The sequence below is a fragment of the Mastigoproctus giganteus genome, chromosome 1 (genome assembly GCF_048544385.1).
Source record: "Mastigoproctus giganteus isolate SK-2022 chromosome 1, ASM4854438v1, whole genome shotgun sequence".
NCBI lineage: Eukaryota > Metazoa > Arthropoda > Arachnida > Uropygi > Thelyphonidae > Mastigoproctus > Mastigoproctus giganteus.
Genome location: NC_143575.1, coordinates 271,060,968 through 271,073,494, shown reverse-complemented (window position 1 = coordinate 271,073,494; position 12,527 = coordinate 271,060,968). Strand labels below are relative to the sequence as shown.

At 39.6% G+C, this 12,527-nt stretch overlaps 1 pseudogene; it reads left to right on the top strand.

Moving 5' to 3' along the window:
- Positions 1 to 11,159: 11,159 nt before the first annotated feature.
- Positions 11,160 to 12,158, top strand: LOC150091987 (retinol dehydrogenase 14 pseudogene; annotated as a pseudogene).
- The last annotated feature ends 369 nt before the right edge of the window (positions 12,159 to 12,527 follow it).

The window sequence follows — 12,527 nt, the reverse complement described above, 5'->3', positions numbered from 1 at the left end:
CAACTGATGCGGTGCTTTTGCAAAGACATCCAAATATCTCGATAACAACTCTTGCAGTTGTTCTTTCTCGTGCATCTTCAAATGATCTAATTCAAAATCGTCCATAGTAATAATGTCTTCATCCATTCCTCCTGAAGATTCAGAAGCTAACTTAAACTGCTGGTCACTTATGGCGTGAACCTGAACTACTTTAGAGTTCTTTTGCAGGCGTACTGGTTCTGTAGATAAATTAGCTATGACAGCATGGGCCTGTCTTTTGTCATTGAGACATGAAAGAACACATTTTATTGCCAAAGAGTCATTCTTAAATTTAGGGTTAGGTTCTATAACCACTTCACACTCGTCTTTTAACTGATTGTCGCACTGTAGCATTAGAACACGTTCCGTGAGAGGTGGAATTATTTCCTGTGTAACAGTTCTACCTGGGGTAGGTTCATAGGACTTCATTATTTTTGTCCTAACACCTTCTTCACGCATACAGACACGCCTTGGCACTGACTTAATCATACCTGTCCCCATATGTATCACAAAGTCGTGCTTCCGCAGCAAATCAGCTCCCAAAACCATCTGATATTTATCACTCAGTTTACTTTCTGAGACAAGGATATCTTCAATAAATTCCACACCATCTAAGGAAATGCATAAAGTCACTTTATTCTGCACTGGAAGTTCATGACCCGTAACAGAATAGACCGTCTCTGATATTTGATTATTTGGCAATTGGTCGTTATGAGGTATTTTAGAAAATATCTCAGGGGAGAGCAATGAGACCGATGCACCTGAATCTACCAGAAATAAGGTTGGAATACCCTGAACTAGGCCTTTAACGATAGGCAAAATATTATCATCTAATTTTGATACGCTCCCACATTCAAATTTAACCCTTTTTGACCGCGCGCCTAACCTACCTCTCTTAATTAGTCAAGAATCATTATGCTCAGAACCCTCACACTTATTCGAGAATCCCCCTGTTTCATTTACGGTTACGTTATTGACTGTTTGGGACCTGCTACCCTTATATTCACCATTTATGTTAGAAGGATAAACTCTACTTGCTCCTTTCCGTTTACCGCTTGGATCATTATAGCTAACAGACGCATAAGACTGTAAACCATTCTGTACCGGAGTAAGTTGTCTAGGGGACCATTTCTCTTTAGGGTAGGTAGCACACCTTCCTCCTCGTGCTTGTTGGTTTGACTGAAAATTCGCTCGAATATTACCCACACCAGACCATCTCTGAGTAGGTTGCACAGCCACATTCCTGGGCATTCGTTGATAGAAGCCCACCTGTGAACGATAGGTTCGATTTGGAGGAAAATACTGTTCCCTTTGTGGGCGTGGTGCCATATCAAAATGCACCCTCCTTCCTCTTGGAGAAAACCGTGGTTGAAAGCCTTGTGCATCCGAACTACAATAAGATAATGGCCTCTGATTGCCATACCTGTAACGAGGGATGTTAGACGACAGTCCTTGTGGAGTGCACCGATTATCAACAGGTACATAATTCACATACCGCCTCTCTGATCTTTCTGGCTGTAGAGTTAAAGTGTCCTCATTGGGCAAGAGAATTAAAGGTTCCCTTGTCAGAGGGTGATTCACAGCCGAGGGAGAAACAACTGGTTGTGAGTGCTCCACTCTATGTCGCCAATCTACCATTTGATTCTCTACTGCAGTGCTCAACGCTGCTATTTGTCTTTCTAACTTCCCTATACCTAGGTCTGATTGAGCCTCTTTCCTGCCTGGCTCCTCCAAACTTCTAGGAATCTTATTCGGCTCCTTACCACCCTTAGATTTTCTTTCCATCACTTCTAAAACACCAACATGAGACTGTTTCTTCATTAAATTTTCGTTCTCCTCCTCAAGCTTAGCGCAAGCAAAAGCTGTTTCAAAATCAGGAGGATTCTGCGATAACACTAATCTCTTAATTTTACTTTGCAGCCCAGCTAAGAATTGAGACAATAACGTTTGATCTCTTAATTCTCTTGCTGCTTCGTTATCTCCTCTAGTCTTAAAAGCATGACGGCACAGGTTTTTCAGCCTGGTAGCAAACTGAACCACACTCTCTCCATTCTCCTGTTTGGCAGAATTAAACTTCTGCAACTGCACTATCAATGATTCAGTTTTCTCGAATCGAGTTATGAAAGCTTGTTTAAATTGCTCAAAGTCTACTTCTCTTTTCAGATCCGTTGATTCACATAGGAAATCAAATGCTGGTCCCTTCAGGCGACTTTTTGCCACTATAATTTTAACTAAGTCGTTCCACCCAGCTAAACCACCTATTTCCTCTAAACTAGCAAAGAAATGGCTAGGGGAAATTGAATCTTCTGGCGAGCCTGATAACACAGGTACTAGGTTAGAAAATCCAGCAATTGTGGGTTGTAATAGGGGTGCGGCAGCTCTGAGTTGATCCTGCCCATTCTGTTCCATGTTATTCTCCATAATACGTTAAGGAATGTATGCTACCTTCCCACACAAACACACTTGACATTCAAGTCAACTAAAATTAGAAATAATTGCTACCAAAACACATTTTTTTTTTTGTCTTACCTTTCTGTTGTCGAAGAGCTCCTCATTCTGAAACTATAACATTTTATTAAACATATTATCACTCCCATGATTTCATACCGAACAAGTTCTCAACACTCTTGACAACACTTTCACTTATATCAGATATATATATATACAAGTGTATCGTTTTTTTTTTTGTTTACTATAATAGACGTCAATTGATAATAATAATGAGTTAGGGGAGATTAGAATGTTATAGTCGAACTGGCCTGTTTGTTATAGTTAAGATAATCCTAGACACGGAAACCAATATTGTCCTATTTGTTATAATTAAGATAATCCTGGTCACGGCACCAATATTGTTGGGAGGTCTAATCCCCTGGCTTTATAATAACAACATTAAATGGAATCTTTAGTTCATGATCACTTGGCGATTAAACCTCCAACTAGGGACTAGTGGTTTTCAACTCAACGAAGAGTCTAGGACGAATCCGCCCCCCATCGTGAAAAGGGTTTGTTTTCACTTGCAGGGTCAGACCTTTAGAGTGCGCTGTGTGATACCCTAGGTTTTCCAGGTTGGGTCTTCCTTTTCAACCTAGAGCCGCAATAACCCGTATTAAAATATTACTTAGCTGTTTTATTCCCACCTTTATGCTTGTTGACGGTGGTGTTTTATCTAGAGACTTCTTGCTCTAACTAGATTCCTCCATATATATATATATATGTTCACTTATCTATCTATATATATCTCTTAGTTCAGTTTATGCCCCCAAGTAAATAAAAGGATCATGGACACATTTATGGATTAACAGATAAACATTTTAATAGAAAACAGGATGATTAACAATACAACTATTCCACATATGGTGGTTATGGGCAAGAGTCAAGACAACAGAGTTATTGGCCAACACCTTACAATTACCTCTTTAGAGTGGGCCCTTAGACAACTGAGTAGTGGTGCAATATCTTATTAGCTTGTACTTAGTTGATTCAATGATCAATATTACGCCCTTTTAATGATTCACGACATTACATAATTCTTTAACCCTAACATTGTTGGAATTTGGTCCGGGAGCTGTCTACCTAAAAGGGGTGTACTGTTCCGTGTGGAGTGGGTATGTGTGTATGTGTGGGGCGGTGTCACGAGTCCGGGATGTCTAAATAAGCAAACTATTTGCAGAAGGAGCACTTACCGATCAACTTCACGGACTTTTTGTACTTCGACGTCAGTAGCTTCTAAGGAGAACTCGGGAGAATACTGATGCAGGCGAAATTTTGAGGACTCGTGTCCACCGTGGACGTGGCGACCGCACTACGGGTAGGGGGGGATGAGACGTTCACTTGGTCTACATTAACGACCTGGCTTCTTCCACACACACCTTCTCTTGCTCCCCGTCTTCCCTTTTTACATCACCTCACAAACATAAAGGAGTTTTCGGATTGGATACTAAATTCCTGGGGTGACTCTTGCCTTCCAATGAGGATTATGACCTCGAGACAAAGTCAACAGCCCTCTAGTGGGACCTTTCCAGGTCTTGGTGCACGCACCTACGCACTTGCTGGGCCTCGGCCTTCATCCTGTTGGCTTGCAGGCCAACATACAGCTGCGTCTTTTCGTAAATGCTGTAATCGTAAACTCGATTTCCTTCTTCACTTACCACTGCGCCATCCACCGTCTGGTACCGCTGATAACATTATCTGTGACAGGAACCAGGATGTGGGCGAGACTGGTGACTTAACTTTCTCTTCGCATTCTTTTATTTGCCTTTACTTTTGTAGCAAAGTTTTATCACTCTACTGAAATTACTGAATAAGACAGTTAACTCATAAAGCCTTTATATATATATTTGTAATTAAATCCCCAACTAATAAAATATTCATTCGCTCCCTTTTTAGAGTTCTATCCATATACGTTCCTCTTCTTTGTCAAACCGATCTCCATTTCTAATGTGATTCCCTGATGTATAAACAATATTCAGTTATGCATTCAGTTATATTTCAGACTTGGTAATGATCAGGAATTACTGGGTGTCTCCTTGACTCTAACACTAAGGAAAGTATAGACTTGTAGCGGATTTAATGTCTCTAAAAAGATTAACTTCCGTAGCAGGAAACACAAAACTTGCACTTGGAAAAAGTTGATTCACACAGAATCTGTTTTGTCTTGGACAGATTCGGAATATGTTTATGATTTGAATAATGTCAAGTATTAATAGACAGCTGCTGTAGTAACTACATATTAGAATAAAAAAAGGATTGAGGGGGGGGGGGAAGTGACTGGTTGCCTTGGCAACAGTAGCACATGTTTACATGTGAGCTTAGCTACCACGGGTTTAGAACTCATGACTTGTTCCCTAACACCTACTTCTCTTAAACAAATATTCAATGGAATTGATCGGATCATTTTTTTGCCTAAGTCAACTATGAAGGAAAAACGTCTCAAAACATTCAACCCCAAAATAACGTCATAATGCCCCTTAAAATTCCCATTAGCCACCAAAACATTATCCTGAAAGGTCGCATTATCCAATTTAAGATTAGCTGTAATTTCCATATTGATAGGAACAATGTAACCTGATACTCCCGTTACGGTCAAATCTGGTGACCTTGGGTTTAATAATTTCTCATGCTTGATTTTATTATATAGATCGGTACTCAAAAGGGAGACACTTGCTCCTGTATCGACTAAAAATTTAGCTGGAACATTTTGAACAAATCCGGATATTATCGGTAATTTGGCGTCATTGTCCAAAATATACACCCCATGTTGCACTATTTTATGTTGGGTACTAAGTTTGTGGGTTCTATAGTAATCTTGACATGGTAAAACGGTTCTCTGACCTTGACAGTTTCTTTTATCTAGTCCTGACCTTTGTTTTAGTCAAAAAGATCTCTCTGCACCTTGTCTACAACTTCCACTGCCTACCTGATTAATTGGCCTACCTAAAACCGCTTTAGGGGATGTTCGATCAAAATTAAACTCATTTCTAAATATGCCCCTTCTTTCCCGTGGATATGAGTTCATATTTCTGCTATTCTGACCATTATAATACCTTCCATTTGCATTATTGCCTCTATACCCATCAAAATTGTAACTTTGCCTATTAACATGGGGCGTCCTAAATTTTGGTAATGCAGTGTATTCGTTCGCTCCGCGATTTGTGTACCGATAAGGAGAAGAAATTGGCGTCGGGCGATAGGTGCTCTGTTGGCCGCGATGTGTAGAACGATTCTCCCTTTGTCTTGCTCCACAGGCAGTATTTGGTAATAGATGCCTCTCAGCATGGTGTGTAGCAGGAGAACGTCTCCAGTAAGGTCCTCTGACCTGCGCGGTCAAGGCCACGGTGTCTCCTTGCCTGTGTGGCTGTGGATATTGTGAACTAAACCCTTCACAAGTACTGATAAGGGGGGGTGCATAGGCTACTGTCTTGCAATTTTGATAGCGGTCTATTTCATTAACAGGTGTGACTCGGTTTTCTGAATTATTATGAGTGGGATTGTTAATTGTCAATGCATTTAATGTTTGTTGGATGTTCTGTATTTGTTCTTGCATGGGTCTAATAATGTTTTCAAAATAATTTTTGTGTTGATTCCCGACTTCATCATTGTTAGTTTGACTCAAAATAGCATTAATTGGCCTATTTCTTGTTTCTATGATTTCATTATTGGTTTCCTCCCTTTTTGCTATTGTAACCGCTTCTGAAAACGTTAGGGGGTTCTGGGTAAGCACCGTTCGTTTAATTTTATTAGAAATCCCCCTGAGAAATTGGGCCAACATAGCCTGATCAAGTATATTTAAAGATTCTTGAGAATCATTTTGAGTTTTAAACGCTAAGAGTGCTAAGTTTTTCACTCTCGCACTGTAGCTGGCAATTGGCTCTGCCACCCCCTGTATAGCTGTTGCGAATTGGTGAAGGCTGGTTACTAATGGTTCTGTTTTCTCAAATTGTGCCAAAAAGGCTTTTTTAAATACACTATAATTTTTCTCTTTGCGTAAATCGGTTGATTGAGCCAAAAATTCGGCTGCAACGGAGCGAACTTTTGCCTTACAGACTAGTAATAATTCAATGTCCCGCCAGAGGGCTAACTCTCCAACGCTCTCTAAGGTCTCAAAAAACATTTGTACTGAGGGGCCCTCATCAACTTTTCCAAAAAAAGTAGGCACTAAACCAATGTAGCCTGCAATATTAGCCAAATGGGACCTAACTGGATCAGGAGGGGATGGTTGTGTCTGTTGCATCTCAAACAAGGGGGCTGATAGGTCTACTTCTGTAATCTGTGTAGTCTGGGGGCTCTGACCTTCCATTTTAAATATCTGATATCTGGGTAAAATCAAGTGACCCTATTTATATCTTTGATTCTAAACTGGGGTGAGTCTATCTGTATTTTGTGGAACCCCCAAAATAGTGTCACTTACCTTTCCGTTGAGCTAGAAGAAATTATAAGGTTAATAATCACACTACTAAAATAATAGGTGTTCCAACATATAGCAACTGTACAAGGGAAAAAAAAAATTACTCCCCTTTTTTTTTTTTTTTTTGAAAATAAATAATTCAAAAGGTTACTAGTTGCTAATTGTTAACTAGTATGAGTGTACTTTCAGACGTCTGTGTTGTTTGTACAGCTGAAAGGGAAAACAATATTAGATAAAATGTCTCTGACTATTACTCAGGCTGTCAAAAAAAAATTTTTTTTTTTTTTTTTTTTTTTTTTGACTACTTCAGTAATCCCCTTTATTTCATCCCCTATTTCTAGTGTCTCTTATTGTCACTCTCCTCAGTTTAGAGCTCTTAGAATTGATCATAAGCATTGATCAAAGAGTGATTTTTCATCCCGCAAAAACACAATAAATCCTGGTTGCGCTATAGCACCAGTTGTTCCGAAGTCTTTTCTGTAATAATGTAGGGCGCCTGCTGGGCAGCGTTTAATACGGATATCAAGACTCCCAGGCAGGTTTCCAGCACTAAAATGAGAAACCAGAAAGACTAGGATTTTATATGAGCGTCTAGCGTTAAATTAGGACAAGATTCTGTGCTCTAAAACTCACCCAGATGGACGTTGGGCAAGAATGCAGCAACGAGAATTGCGTTGTGATGATTAACTCTAAGGCCCTTTGTGTATTGGCCTTTGAGCCCGCCTTTAATGATAGTCTATTTAAATATATATATATGCTATCAAAAGTGTGTATTTCGGAATAGTCCTGAAGAAAGATAGATCAACAAACAAGGTATAGTTTATTATACATACATGGACTTGTGTATTTATTTACAGTAAAAGAATTAATAAGTAAAACAGGGAATTAGAATTATATTATGTTGTAAGTGTTAGCTTTACTCAGGATAGTTTTACATTTTCTAGTTAATGGATAGTAGTAACATGGCACCTTTCTGCCATACTGTCGACATTCTTCATGTAGTTTCGGTAAACAATCGTCGTTAATATACAATAAGTAGAAGAGCATCCAGCTATTCGAATTTATAGGCGAATGTGTAAGATTGACATATAGTTATGTTTGCCGTTACTGGAAACGCAGTATCCAGTAGTTGGTACAATAGATGACACATTCTGGCCTTAATATAAAAAATACATATGTGAATTTAGCTGGGAGGAGAGAGGCTAGTATGTGATATTAGGCGGGGAATAGAATAGTAGCTGTGGTCGTTCAGTAATCCCAGATAACCGGTCGCTAAACTAAAAGACGAACTTACCCAAATACTTTCCTACCGACTTGCCAGGTACGACTTCTTCTTCGCTATATCTCATCATGGACGTTTTTAACTCTGTTTCCATCTTCATCCCACCAAAAAACCCTCGGTTTTCCCATAGTCCCAATATATACACCCCTTTCCCCTTTGGATGGCCCCTTTCTTGATTGGTTAGGAGCTTATTCCTGTGGGGAAAAGCAAATCTAGGATCACCTGTCCTAGTAATTAGACACGTTTAATTTGAGAAATCTACCGTGAGAAAGGAGTAAATTATTAATTGATATACGATGATACTTCCGGGTTATACCAAGGTATTCTCTTCACTCAAAGTCTATTTACCTCTGTCCATCATTTTTCAACAAGAGTCAATTCGCAGTAATCAGTTCGAATTTCTCTCAAGAATACCTTCCTCATTCCGATTTACTCACTAGCCCCCACAGATTTTGCCATTGTATATCTGAGTAATGCAAGCGCAGCACTACTTAGCTGATCCTATCGAATGTCGGCTTCATGTAGTGGATTGACTGAACTATGGGAGTGAGATGGAAATTCGATTACTGCTTTCCTAAGAATAGAATCGGACAAAACAACTTTCAACACGGCCTTATTACTCTACACATATAGTGACTGGCAAAAGTAATGTGTGGCTATTTATGAGAATATTTTACGATATAAAAATGTTCACATTTTAATTGTTCGTATGGATTGGCCTGCTCGTTTCTACCGATGTAAATCCCATCGAACACATATGGGACGCTCTAAGGAAACGCCTAGCGGCACGTCCACACCCACTAGAAAATGTTCACCAGTTGAAGATGGCGCTGACAAAGGAATGGACAATATTACTGCAAGAACTTATCAACAACATTGTTCTAAGTATGGACAGGCGGTGCAAAGCCTGCATCGGCATTAGGGGTGACTATATCTCCTACTGAGGACCACCTCTTCCCTTTGTTCCATCTTTGGCAGTGATGCATCTGTATCATGGCAGCCAGTGCTATGTTGCCATTTTTCAATAAAGTCCCTCTGTACCGTTTTGTTTCCGTTGTTGTGTCGGTGTTGTTTCTTTCAACATTTCTGTACTTCACGAGGTTCCTTTGGTATGCTTTTCCCATATCCAGGCCACTCCTATGAGAAGCTACAGGTGAAAACCTGACTGTTCTTTAAGTTTTGCACACCAGTGTATTACTATTTGCCTCATTCACCCATGTCGTGTTGCTCTCTACGGAACTCTAATGCATTAAGGGCTTATGCCTCAAGCTGTGAAAGAGTTAGACTATGTGTATCTTAGTGCATTTGCATCATTTATACACAACCTATAAATGATGCAAATGCACTAAGATACACATAGTCCCTATGGAATGTAAACAAATTCCACCACTCGTTTTCTTAGCCTCGGCCACTTTCGGTAGGTATTGTTAACTAACCACGGCTGACCGTGAGCATCCCACCAGCTCTGCCGTTTCAGATATGCTTTGACCCTGTCGCCTGTCCATTACAATTTGGGCTTTGTCAAACTCGCTTAAGTCCGCTGCCTTTCCCATCTATAGAACAAGAGTAATACTGATTAGCGGAGCTCAATATCATGTGTTTTTTATACCGTGTCCCAACCCGTGTACACGCCGTAATTCACCTGCAGTTGCTTAGATTTGCATAACGACTCGCTGGATGTTTTGGCTCAGCAGTGTATTTTTTACTCATCCGTAAAAACTGTTATTATTATTATTAGAAAATTTTATCACTACTTGAGGAAACAGTTATACTGAAAATGAAACCCCTCTTCGGGTGAGCCCCCGGCCGTGGCCGGTTTGACCGTAGCGTTAACGCGGCCCTAACTGCTCATTTAGCTGTGGAAAGCCTCGTTTTAAGAATGATGAAGATCTTTTGAAACAGGTACACAGAAGAGTAATGAGATTAGTACGTGGAACAAAAGGGACAGATTTCATTTCTGAAAATTATGGCACCTGCTATGAGATCTGATCGAGGTTTCTGAGTTGGAATGTATTGACCTGTACGAAATTTCTCGCTGTCTCCTCATTTCATCGTTATTCTATAGTGCAAGGTTCCCCCCTCCCCAGAAACTGGGATTTTTCCGTCCAGCAAACAGGCAAGTCGACCAGAGAACACACGCAATTTACAGACAAAATAAATATATGGGTAGATGTAATCATTTACAGGGGACCCTAATATCATAATTTGGTTTGGTTTGGTACATCACCATATCATTTGTCCTGCTTTATCGCAAGTTAATTCAGTTCTGTTAATTTTGTCAAGCCAGTGTACTGCTATTACTATTTGCCTCATCTACCCATGCCGTGTCGCTCCCTATGGAACGTAAACAAATTCCACCACTCACTTTTTTTAGCTTACCTGCTTCATTGAATAAATTTATATCGCCCTTATTCATTCATTGAGAAATTCTTTCTCTGTGACAAATTGTTAATATGGAAACCGATGATTAAACCTCTCTAAAACTAAATAAACTGCTTATTGATTTCCTTTAATCTATTATGATTCATCTGTTATGTCACATTCAAACCTGCATCGTTAACACCATTCGCATTTCACGACATTGGGAGAAAGATATCCTAATACTTTCGGTAGGGTGGTGTAGATGACACACCTTAAATCAAGTTGCTGAAGGACAAACTACAAGCATCGACTTTCGATGAAATATTTTTTTAGCAAATGTAATTTTAATTGTGTAATCTCTTTTCTTATAAAGAAAAGGAATAATTCACATATTCTAGGGCAGAATCGCACAGTCAGACAGGACTTCTGTGGTTTTAGGTAATGGGATCTTGGCGTAGATAACTGAATGATATGCTTCATTTTTATATCTTTTCCTCATCCGTGTAATCTGCTAGGTATTATTGCGCAAGGTAAAAACGTCACAAATCGCCTAGATAAGAGGGGGAAACAGCATTTATTCGCGTAAAAGAAAGAAGTCATGGCGATCCTACTGTTGGCTGTTATCTTGTTCTTTGTGACTTTCAAAGTTTACTTACTGTTGACCACACAAAAATGCAAGAGCACGCGAGATATGACCTCAAAAACTGTCATCGTTACAGGAGCTAATTCCGGAATTGGAAAGGAAACAGCAAGAGAACTGGTACGTCGTAACGCACGTGTGATTATGGCTTGCAGGAATATGAAACGCGCAAAGGAGACTGCGGAAGACATCATGAAATCGACAGGAAAACACAACGTGGTCGTCAAATATTTGGACTTGAGCTCCCTGAAATCGGTGCGTGCATTTGTTGACGATTTTAAGCAATCAGAAGAACGTCTAGATGTCCTCATCAACAATGCCGGAGTGTTAGCTTCTCCCGGGCTTCACATAACGGAGGACGGTCTGGAACTGCATTTCGCTACCAACCATTTTGGTCCATTTTTACTCAGCAACCTACTAGTCGACTTATTAAAGAAGAGCGCCCCCTCTCGTATTGTAGTTGTATCTTCCGTCGGTCACTGGTGCGGTTCATTAGATCTTGATAATTTGAACTGTGAGAAATACACACCACATGCTCTATCGATGTATTTTAACTCAAAGCTGGCAAACTTGCTCTTTACTTTCGAGTTCAGCAAGAGGTTACAAGGCACAGGTGTTACAGTGAATGCTTTACATCCTGGTACTTCAAAAACACCGCTTCATCGAAGCTTTACTTCTATTCTGAAATATATAACGAATACTGTGAGCTTTCTGTTCTTTAGAAGTAGTTTGGAAGGTGCGCAAACATCGCTTTACTTGGCCGTAGACGAAAGCCTTGATAACGTGTCTGGAAAGTATTTCGTCGACTGCTGTCCTGCTTCTGTATCTCCAAGGGCAAGAGATGAAAAAGTGGCACGTAAGCTATGGGAAGTGTCGGAAAAAGTAACTGGATTGACAGGATGACCTTGGATATACGATTGACACTAATGCATATCATTTGGGAAATGTATTCAATTGATTTATTGGAAATTTAATTGTCTTTTTAGTGATTAGATAGTGATTGGATGTAATTAAAATAACAGTGTATGGCTAGGAAAAATAAAGACCTATTTATTTACAAAAGTTGTGTTTTTTTATAGAAAAACAAGATTTTCATTGTTCTTCATCACTTTGCCTTTCATCCCATTCTCCTTTCACTTTACGTTCCACGCTAATTTTAAGCTGAAAAGCAACAAAACTTTCATTCTGACACCATCTCTATTATTCTAATTTTGTGTATAGAAAAAACATAAAAAGTTAGAATTCTTTTTGGCGTAGTAATGATCTGTGGGCCTTTTTCACAGAAAGATGAATGATTCTATCTCATGTGAAAAATACAGAGT